Here is a 10,888-nt window from a genome sequence, read left to right as displayed (position 1 = left end):
ATATAAATACAGAGACAAATATAAATAAAATATACAAAGGGGATAAATAGAATAAATAGGAATAAAAAATAAAAAATAAAAAAATTTCACCCCATAGTCACTGAACTTGACTTCTCTTTTGTTTTTCTGGAGTTGGTATATTTTAGAACATTTTGTTATTGTTTTACATGAACGTTCATAAAAAGAAATAGGAATGAGAAAATTGAACTGAAAAGATAATAAAATAAAATAACATTGCACAATTGCTTTCATATTCCACCACATATTCGTGGTAGAAAAAAATATGTTGCGCACACAGGCACACACCTTTTAGTGCTTTTTTGTGATTTGCCAAGTATTTGGGAGCATTTTAAGAGAATTGTTTGACAAATGTTATGGCTTGCTCTGTGGTATAACCATTCTAGAAGTTAATTCACCAGTTTTGGCGAATGAAATACTGCTTTATTGGTCTGTTTTTAACACCAGTTGCATGGTAAGTGTGTTTCTGTTTGGTACCCTTACAATTTATAGATGCATCTTGCTAGCATTTTCTGATAAAGTAGCAGTCCAAACTCTCCTCCAAATACAGTCAGTTCTAGCTACAAAGACTGGACATTAAAGTGCCAAAACACTAATGCTGACATTCAAAATGCAAGTCCAAAATGGGTCATGTCACATGTATCCTTTATACATAGTCACAACCCCAACTGCATTTTATTATCTAAGCCTTTATATTTGAGGTTAGATAGTAATATAAATTGACTCGTCAGAACAAACTGTATCTGTAATCTATGGGGGTCCGTTGCTTAGGCACTGGAGCAGGTTGTCTGCTAATTGCAGGGTTGTGTCCTTGAGAAAGATATTGACCTTCATGTTGCCCCTGATGGCAGGTAAGCACCTTGCATGGCAGTGCTGTAATCTTGTAAAGCATTTTATATAACAAAGTTAAGGTTAAAGGTGCTATATGTGTATATATGCAGAGCTGTAAATGATGGCATTTATATATTATACATATAAATATAGAACTTTTACCAGTGCACATGATGGGATAAAGTCTTTCGTCCCATCATTAAAAAGTTAGTCCATTTTCAGCTATTGCATTACAGATGACCTCACTATGTGATCCATGAGCCTTGTCTGATGGAGTCTAACCATAACACAACCAGCCTTAATTATCACTGAGAAAGCATTTTTTGTGATCACCACCTGCACTTTTAGCCGCTGACCTTCCTTGGTAACCTTGCCCTCCAACATTATTCAGGTTCAGGGGTATTGATTGGCTGTGAAATGCACACACACACCTTCATCTTTTCTTGACCTCCTATGGCAAAGGTTTGTAGAAGCTAATGAAAAGCTAATTATTCAGTCAAACTGCTCCTTAAAGCAATTTTCCTGGCAACTATTTTGTCTTATTTCAAGTAAAGAGCTCCGCTCAGTTTGAGTCAGGCAAGTGGGACGGTAAAATTCATTAAAGTCTGATGGTGTTTTAGATTAGTGGATATGACTCAGATAAAAACAGGTGTTCATCCTTAATAATCACCTTGCTTTTGTGGTTTCTTCCCTAGATGACTCTGGGTATTTTGCACCTAGTGAATAAACAGAATATATCTGATGTATTTAAACACATTAAGTCTACACATAGTGACACATGTTCAATATGTTCAGTTTCAGGGCATTGTTGTTCATGCACACCCATTAGTTAGATGTAATTAGGCTTTGACTGCAGCAAAACAGCTGTTGAAAATCCATGAATACATATAGCTCTGTGATTGATACCTTGCCATATAGTGTACACGATCCTGTGTGTAAATCACGTCATTAATCAAAATGCTGACATGAGGAGGAGTAAATGACTATAAAGTCAGGGAAAAATGAAAATGGCCTAATGGGATTGAGTTTCATGGATCTGCTGAGGATAAGTTTGACCTCACAGTTATGACAGCAGTCGGGCTACACTACACCTCCAAACAGTATCGTTGTTTCCTGCACGAGTGGTTTTGTCAGCCCACTGCTGAGTCATGATGACATTGAGAGTGTCCTTTAATAAGCATGTTAAAGCTACAGCTGCTGTACTGCTTGTCTTTTTCTTGGGCGCTGTGATTCCTGCAGTTAGTGAAAGGAGGTGAAAAATTAAATTCGAACCAACATCTTTACTCCAGTCAGGCAATTTAGAAATAATCAAAGCTCGTACTAAATACACACACACACACACACACACACACACACACAAAAACCTTGCAAGGCTATGGTGGAATTAATTCCCCATACTGTTGTGGTCTATTAATTGCTGTGGGTCCTTGCTTACCTGCCAGCAAGCTCTGAAATTGTCATCACTTCGGTTTATATCCACGGAATGGAGCACAAGGAAAGGTGAATAGCTTCAGTATGAATGCATTCACTCAAATGTATAATTGATTGAAGCTATAAGGCTTGTTTTTGTCTCCCTGGATGGTCAGCAGGATCTGAGGGAAGGAGATGCCTGCAGCTTTTTGCAGAGATTTCTTTTTGTTGCTTTTGCAGAGCAGATGTCTGGGAAAGAAGGGAAGAAAAGCATTATCCCTAAGCCAGTAGAGAGATAATTCTGGCATTGTCTTGTAAATATATAATGAAAAGAGTATGAAATGACAGTTCTGTTATATTTCAATCTTAAAACACTTTAAAAATATGGGTTTTGATCTGCTTTTCCTCAATGCTGTAAGTAGAGTTTTCCAGGGAAATCTCCAAGCAAAATTGTTATTTAGTTGAAATCTTGGTCCAAATAATGCATACTTATAGTCTGATAAAATATTACTGCCCTGCCTTTGAGATTTTCTTAGCAAGCTTATTGATATTTACTAATGCTTCCACATCAGTACATATTAGGCCTGCTCTTTTTAAACAATTTTTTGCAGTTAAATGTTGGTTTTTCAATCATTCTTGTATCTGTATGTCCTTTTTTGTGGGGGTTAGTTTGTTTTTGATGCCACTCACATTGGGTCATCGCTGTGTGAGTGAGTGAGTGGCACAGTATAACTACAAAGAGGTAAAAAGGGAAGTCTAAGTCACCCCTGTTGCCATTTTGAGTATTGTAAGTAGTAAAGCTGGCAATACAGGAGGACAACGGTCTCCCTAACAACTGTCTTTGTCTTGCACGGATAGGAAGGAATCATAGTGATGGATAATGACTTGACTGAGAATGCCCATTGGACCAAATAAAGGCCTGGGGCCAAAAAGAAAGTGGAACAGAGAGGTAAAGTGTTGCAGCTGTGAAAGGAAAATGGATCAGTGGAGTGGAGTGTTTGATACAGTGAAGAAGAGCCATGTTGGAGACAATGTGAGGCTGTGGTGTTCCAACACTAGACTTCTCATTTTGAGCCAGGTGATGGTATACTTGAAAGTGAGGATAAAATTGAAAAGTCATTGATGAAAGACATTTTTTAAAGCAAATTTACGAGTCCCATTGGTTTCTCGCTGTCACTGCAGTGATATTACTCTCTGACACACTGGCTGTGAAGAGGGGGAGGAGTGGCCCGTGTTACCGCCCTGCACAGAATATGCTTGGAATGACAGCCCATGAAATGTGTGACACCTACGCTCTTACTTTATTTCTTTTCTTCATTTCTTGAACTCTGACATGGCAGTACACATCCAGCCTTATTTGAACTGGAGCTGGAAGAGGATTGAAATGACGTATCAAAAAGCAAAAGCTTGCGTCATAAATACTTCATTGGCTGGATGAATAGCTGAAGGTGACAAGTCTAAAGTCCTCCCCTGAATACAAATTGATGTACAGTAAAGCTGGAAGAAAAACCTGAGTGGAAAGTTCTGTATTTTCATGCATGAAGGCTCGCTGCAGACAAATGCGAGCGATACGGTAATCTCTCTTGGATTGCGTGCCGCTGTACTGCAAGCAGAGCTGTGACATGTCACGTAGCTTGTTTAAAATTTTTGGGACAAGTGAGAAACTGAAGGCCTGTGACCTTGGTATTCATCTCTCTCCAGTGTGGAAAAAAAAGTGAATGTTTGGGTAAAAATAGCCTCTTAAGTGAGTTACAAACCCCCATGCGTCTTCATCAGATATTGCAGAGTGCAGCAATAACCTTGCGTTTAAGCATCCAGTAATTTTTTTGGAGGCATTTATCACCTTATTTTTTTCATCCTGAACCCAGTCTGTGTTTAGTACAGATAAATTCCAAGTTGTGTCAAAATAGGATAAATTTTTCATTATGCTCCCCTTTACACTTTGTTCTCCTTGAGCTACAATGATGCAGTGAAATATTAATGACAGGACACACATTCATAGTCATGGTATCTCCAACTCTGTTTTTCTGGTGCCTTTTTCTGCTGCTTATGTTTCTTTCCTGTTGTTTCATAATCAGATCAGCGTTCATATCGCACCCAAAGCTGCCAAGTGGAAAAAGGAGCAAGCTCAGTCAATGAGATTATGAATGTATGACTGCCTCTCTAGTGTGTTGAGAAACGTTGCCTCCTTCACTGGAATACTGTCTAGAAGTACATGATAAACATCCCAAAATGTGTTAAAACAACCACTTCTCTGGCAGGCTTTTTACTAAAGCTTTCTACAGCTGCATTATGTCCTAATTCTAACAAAATGCTAAAGCATGTTCCTTATTCCCCAGCGGTGTTTTCCCGTGGGAGTCGCCTGCCTCGGCCCTGAGTCTTTGACTGTTAGCTGATCAGGATGCTGATGTGGAACCTGTAATGGAGACCAGGGCTTGATATCTGGTGAGTTTGCCATGTTTTTCAAGTCACTGCATATTGACTCTAAGCAGCTCCCTGCTTAGTGGGAGCAGCTTTAACTATGCTGAAAATGTTGTTAGCAGTAATACATCAGCAGATTTAAATGGAGTGCTATGTCAGAAGATTCAGTGGCACTACAGGGCCAGAGGATAACTGAGTAAAATATTAATATGTATTCTCCTCTTGTCTCCTACTGTTTGGCAGCATTTGATTTACACAGTTAGGCAACAACCATATGCATCGAGTCTGTTGACTCTGAATCTTCTTTTCTGGCTTTATCTTATTTGTCTATTTCCAGTGTACTTGGGCAACGACACAAAATTGTCTTCTCCCAGAAAATCGTCAGACTGGTCATTTTTTAAATAACATGACTCCTGTTTACGTAGATGATAGGGCTGCACAATTAATCGTTAGAAAATCGCGATCTCGATTCATACTTATGTGCGATCTAATTTCGAAATGACAACGATTTAAAAAAAAAGAAAAGAAAAAAAAAAGCTGACGGTTGTACCGCATTTTGGTCCGGGACATACACTGCATGAAAACAAGCGCTCACTCTTCCTGCTCAACAAATGACAAGGGCGGAGCCTTATACCACGTGATACAGATGTCAGCTGGCAGGGAAAAACAACGGAGAGTACGTGAGAGATGACGAAACTGTAAAGGCCAAGAAAGTGACAGGAGAAAATCCGTCCCGGTCAACCACCCAAACATCAATAATGGGAACCTCATACAGCGCTTCCCTATACACGTCGAACTTCCACAGGCACAAAGAAATTACGGAGGCTATTACTTATCACCTGACCAAAGATATGGCTCCCATCAACACTGTGCAAAACGAGGGATTTAGGAAAATGATCAACACCCTAGACAAACGCTACACAGTGCCGTCCCGCAACTATTTTAAAAATGTTGCACTACCTGCTCTATACACACAGTGTCGAGCAACGGTGGAGACGGAATTAGTACAACATTTTGCAGCAACGACAAAATGTGAGACATTTGTTGTTTTTATGTTTATTTATTGTTTTTATGTTCAGTCTCAACTGTTACGAAGTTGATGTGCAGTTAATAAGTGCAATAAATATTTATACTGGAAAAGAAAATCGTGAGAGAATCGTGATCTCAATTCTAAGCAAAAAAATCGTGATTCTCATTTTATGCAAAATCGTGCAGCCCTAGTAGATGACACTAACAAACGGCCGGTACAGTCGGTTCGCTGGAGGACTTGAGAAAGACGATAAAAAGGTGATGATGATGATAAAGAAATAGATATACAACTGTGGAACTGTGTAAATAGATTTACACAGCAAGTGCAATGTCTACAGGGTTGCCATCAGCGCAGAAATGTGTGAGAGAAAGTAAAAAGATTGCTGGATAAATATTGCTTAGTCAAGAAGCTCTTATCCAGCATATTCAACATGCATATAAATATAGCCGCTATAATAGTAAATAATAATAATAGAAAAATATTTGTTCTCAGAGAGAGCTTTATTATTTATGTAATGTCATCTAAAAATGTCTAGCATTATTTTTGTAAAGTTAACAATATTTTGTGTATTTGTAATCGAAATGTATGCTTTTCTCTAATACGACTTACAGTTTTTATCTAACTACAAGCCACATTATTATCTGAAAGCCTATTTACCAAACTTTGATTGTAGTCTCAGCTCTTAATGTATTTTTCTGATGAAGCCAATTGGAGTCATTTTGACCCCGATACAAAATATCGAAATAAATACAAAAAACGCCAGGCAGCCCTGGGATGTAATCCCTCCAGTGTGTCCTGGGTCTGCTCAGGGACCTCTCTTACAAGCCCAAAACACCTCACCTAGGAGGCATCCTGGTCACATGGCCGTAACACCTCAGCTGGCTCCTATTGAAGAAGAACAATAGTGGCTCTAATCTGAGCTCCTCCTGAATAACTGAGCTCCACACCCTATCTCTAAGGCTGAGCCCAGACATGCGTTGGAGGAAACTCATTTCCGCTGCTGGTATCCACGATCTTTTGGCCACTGCCCACAGCTCAGCTCGTGACCAAAAACGAGGACTGAAGCACTGATCGACTTGTAAATCGACAGCTTCGCTTTCATGCCCTGCCCTCTCTTCACCACATCAGATCAGAACAGCTTCTAAATCACTACAGATGAGGCACCAATCTGTCTGTCATTCTCCCACTCTACTCTACTCTACTTTCCTTACACGTAACCAAGATCCCGAGACACTTAAAGTCCTCCACTTGGGGAAGCAACTCTTCTCCGACCCAGATTCTGACCAGACTCATCCCAGATGCTTCACACTCAGTGCAAGCTGGAGATCACCACCTGATGAAGCTAAGAAAACCTCATCATCTGATGCAATGATGCCAGGTCTCTCTTGGAAATGAGATTTGAATTCCAATTAGATTTATACCTGGATAAATGAAGAGTTAATAATAAAATCCACAGAAATCAGGGACCACCTTACCAGATCCTTTCCACCCATTTGCTGTAGCTAGAAAATTTGTCCATAAATGTTCTGAAAAGTATCAGTGACTAAGGGCAGCCCTGGCGAAGATTATTATTGGCAGTGCAAACCAAGCTCTCAATGTGGTTGTATAGGGACAGGAAACAACTAAAACCAATTAAAGCTAAACACACACTAAAGGCAGTTCTAGCACACAATTTCCCTCATGCTATTCTCAGGGCATGCTGGCTTATGACAGGAGCAACAAACAGTTGTGCCCTTCCTGTCTGTGGTTCATGAGCAAAGGTAACACCATTTTCAAGCATTAAACAGTTGCATCAGCGGGTGGAGCTCCCCTCACTCCCAGGAGGGTCATTTCTGCTTGGATTAAGGGGTTCACAATCTAGCAGAATCAGCTCTCCTTTTTCATGTGTTGCATCACCAGGGCACGGCCCTAATCTGTTCTACCAATGTTCTAATAACTTCCACTTTGGCGAGTTATCATCCAGATGATGAATGCAGCAATAATTCATTCTTCTTTAAATTGACTGACAGAGCACCACTATTCCTCTTGATATTATATGATACTTTAATTCAGGGCTCATGGCAAAAATGTATTGAAAACAGTCACAGAAGTCACAAAAGTCACATAACCTGAAATGGTAGCATAAAACTACTATGAAAAAAGTATACCTTTGGGGTCTGCACAGTAGGATGAGTGTTAAAGTTACTAATTGGTGAGTAACCTTTTCACACAGTAGGAGGTTTATGGACAGTCTGTAGAGCTTGCATTGATCTACATTTGACATTAATGGATATAATGTACATGTTAACGCAGAGTCTGAATGCTAAACTGCCACATGTAACTGATAAGCACAGTGGGTGTTTTAACTGTTCACAAGTCTGGACTTGGAATACTAAGAAGTGCAAAGTTTTAAGAGTTAAGAAGTCATTCAGTCTTTCCATGCTAATGGCAGTTAGAAAACTGCAAATAAAAGCTTGAATAGAAACTTGGTAATTGACAGGTTTTAAGAGGTTAATGGCTGGTTAATGGCTAAGTACCATTTTTAGCTATGATAGAAACATTCTATATGTCTAGCCAGAAAGGAAACATGATAGTATAAATTTAGTTTAGAAAGAAAATAAAATGGGGTGGGGCTGTGCCGATTATCATTATTCTCTCGAGACTTAAAAGCAAACCCCACCAACCTGGCAGTTTATGTGGTCTTTATATAACTCTGCCCAATATTTCAAATAATGTGACCCATGTGTAGTACAAAAGAAGGCTCTGTCTGGAGTCGTAGTGTAATTGACTGCAGCTCTAACTAACTCTTCAAAATGCTGCAGCAGGACATGAACACAGTTTCGTGTTACGGCTGTACATTATATAGCATGAAACTATTAATTAAAACCCAACACACAAGAGGATAGAGTTAATGGTGTGTGCTCCATGTTCAGAGGGCAGTCATTTGAGAATAATTGTGTGCATCTGAAGTGCAGAAGGTACCAGTATCCCCTTAGCAACTGTTTGGTAGACTCAAGTAGGTGTTCATCCTGAAAATGTCATAGCACTACATCAAGGCATATGATATCTGATCCGGCTTGCTGCCGGTAAGTGAACTCTGCTGAGGGCCTAGTTTTAGGTGAAAGTCTGGTTTATGATCCTGGCGGAATTCATTAAGGTGAGGAGTGGGAGGTGGAATGATATTGCCTGCCTTTGACCCTCTGTGGTCAGAACTCCTGTGGTTTCAGTGGTCAAGGGGTATCGCACAGTGCTGAGAACAAAGAAATATAATGGCTCCCACTTGTCCTCTGTGGGTTCAAAGGGAATGGCATGGCAATGCCAATTAGCCAGCTTGTGTTACAGAATTGAACATAAGTGCTGTTCCCTTCAGTGCCCCCACCCCCCACCCTGCGTTGTACTCCTAACAAGCAGCATCTACAGCAGACACCCTGCATAACTCTGCATATTTTGTGCACCGCCAGACATCCTGTTCTGTTTTGTGTCCCAAAAAAAGCAAATAATTCCCATAGTTTAATTAATCCTTTTTGAGAGATTTGAATTCACTCCTTTCCTGTCAAATAAAAGCAATTTGTGTTGTAAAAGTACAGTAATTTGGCCCGTATGTTTTCTTTTGACATCTTCTCCCAGCTGCTCTTTTGAGTGCAGTTTAATCCCGGTTGTCAAGTTTGAGGCCATTAAGAGGCGGAACAACAGGATTCCCCACCAGCTCATCTCTGCTTGCAGAAAATTATGGCACTACAAACTGAGTGTTCTGAAAGTAGGTAGTGAATAATATATATATATATATTTTTTTTTTTCTAATCGGGGATCGAGGGAAGAGTGAGGAGTAGGTCAAGTTGTTGCCTTCCCATATTCAAAATTCCAGTGCACATCTTCCCTGTCTTGTGTCTGGTGGTCTGTTTCTCTTTTCAAGGTAATGTGAGGCTTGCAGTGAGTGTTTCCTGGAATATCGAGCATTCAAAGCAGTGACAGGCAGTGTCAAGTAGCAGCTCAGGGTATTCTGAATGTTTACAGCACATATTACCATGCTGAGATATCCTCCTCTGCACCTGATTCTTGTTACTGCATCTGTAATCATTTGCACAAATTAAGCCATACACCCTGTGTCAAGCACATCTTGAAATTATAAGGGAAATTTGAGGTGGTGCAGCTGAAGCTTTTTTTGTTGTTGTTCTTTTAAAAAATAATAGAGAAAATACAGTAAAAATCAAACACACCTGCATGCGTGCGAGCACAAGGTAGATAAAATAGACGCGTCGCTCCAGGGGAGTTGTGCTCAGCGTCTTGGTGTTTTCTCTGTGCTTCGCTTTCTCTTTTTGTTAGTGCAGATGCAGTCAGGGTTGGCAAACACACTGAAGACTGAGTCACTTAAACATCCTCATTTTGGCACACGGCTGATTCATAGTGTATTGATTTCTTCATACATCAGATTCTTTTGTTCTTTTGTTTGTTGTTATGCATGCATACAGCAGAGAGGGCATTCTGTGAGCTTCTGCAGGCACATATGTCTGTCTTAAAGCTTCCTCCTTTGCGCTATTATGTGATCAGAAAACGAGAGGCATCTTTAAATGAGACATGGAAGTACAACCCTATCATATAAACGTGCTCATTACAAGGAGCGTAACTGAGTAGAAGAATCAATTTACATTAATGGCCAAGAATAGCACAATCAGTGTTTGTGAGCATAAACAAGCCTGTCTCCCAGAGCAGCAAAACAAGAGAAACTCTGATCTCTGTTGTCATGCAAGTGTAAACCCTGGAGCTCATTCATTCAAAATAAAAGGTGCATTACACTTTGATGGAACTCTTTTTGCAGTGCCTGGATCCAAACAGGCAGGCTCTTAACCTAAAAAGGTATCTGTAACTACAGACAATATCTCTCTTCATGGTTCTCTTTCATGAAAAAAAGAAAGATTTTTCTTTCACTGTTGCGGAAATCAGCAGAGCATCACGAGAAATGGAGCAAGACAAACTCTTCTGTTCATTCTTGGCAGAAGATGCTGAAATTAGAAACAGTGGATAAAAGTTCAGTAATGCAGACAGAGGCATGCTCAAGTATTAGGAAAACCTTTTTGAAGTTAAATTGGTTTCTTTGAGGGAACTCGGTCTCAAAACACATCTCAACCAGGCTCAAGTTAATTATGCTTTAGAGTGTTTGTGCGTGTGTGTGTGTGTGTGTGTATATATATATATATATAT

The 10,888-nt window shown here is 39.8% G+C and overlaps 1 protein-coding gene across 3 annotated transcripts in view; it reads left to right on the top strand.

Annotated features, from left to right (window-relative positions):
- The window catches only part of lrfn1 (leucine rich repeat and fibronectin type III domain containing 1), a 130,908-nt gene that overhangs the window by 95,587 nt on the left and 24,433 nt on the right, over positions 1–10,888 (top strand). For all 3 annotated transcript variants that reach the window (XM_042224619.1, XM_014336709.2, XM_042224618.1), the window contains one exon: positions 4,599–4,704. The gene's annotated coding sequence lies outside the window, so the exon portion shown is untranslated. The remainder of the gene's footprint in view (positions 1–4,598; positions 4,705–10,888) is intronic.

This window comes from Haplochromis burtoni, unplaced genomic scaffold, assembly GCF_018398535.1.
Source record: "Haplochromis burtoni strain Fernald_Lab_line unplaced genomic scaffold, NCSU_Asbu1 Contig_144, whole genome shotgun sequence".
Lineage (NCBI taxonomy): Eukaryota > Metazoa > Chordata > Actinopteri > Cichliformes > Cichlidae > Haplochromis > Haplochromis burtoni.
This window is presented reverse-complemented; position numbering and strand designations above follow the sequence as displayed.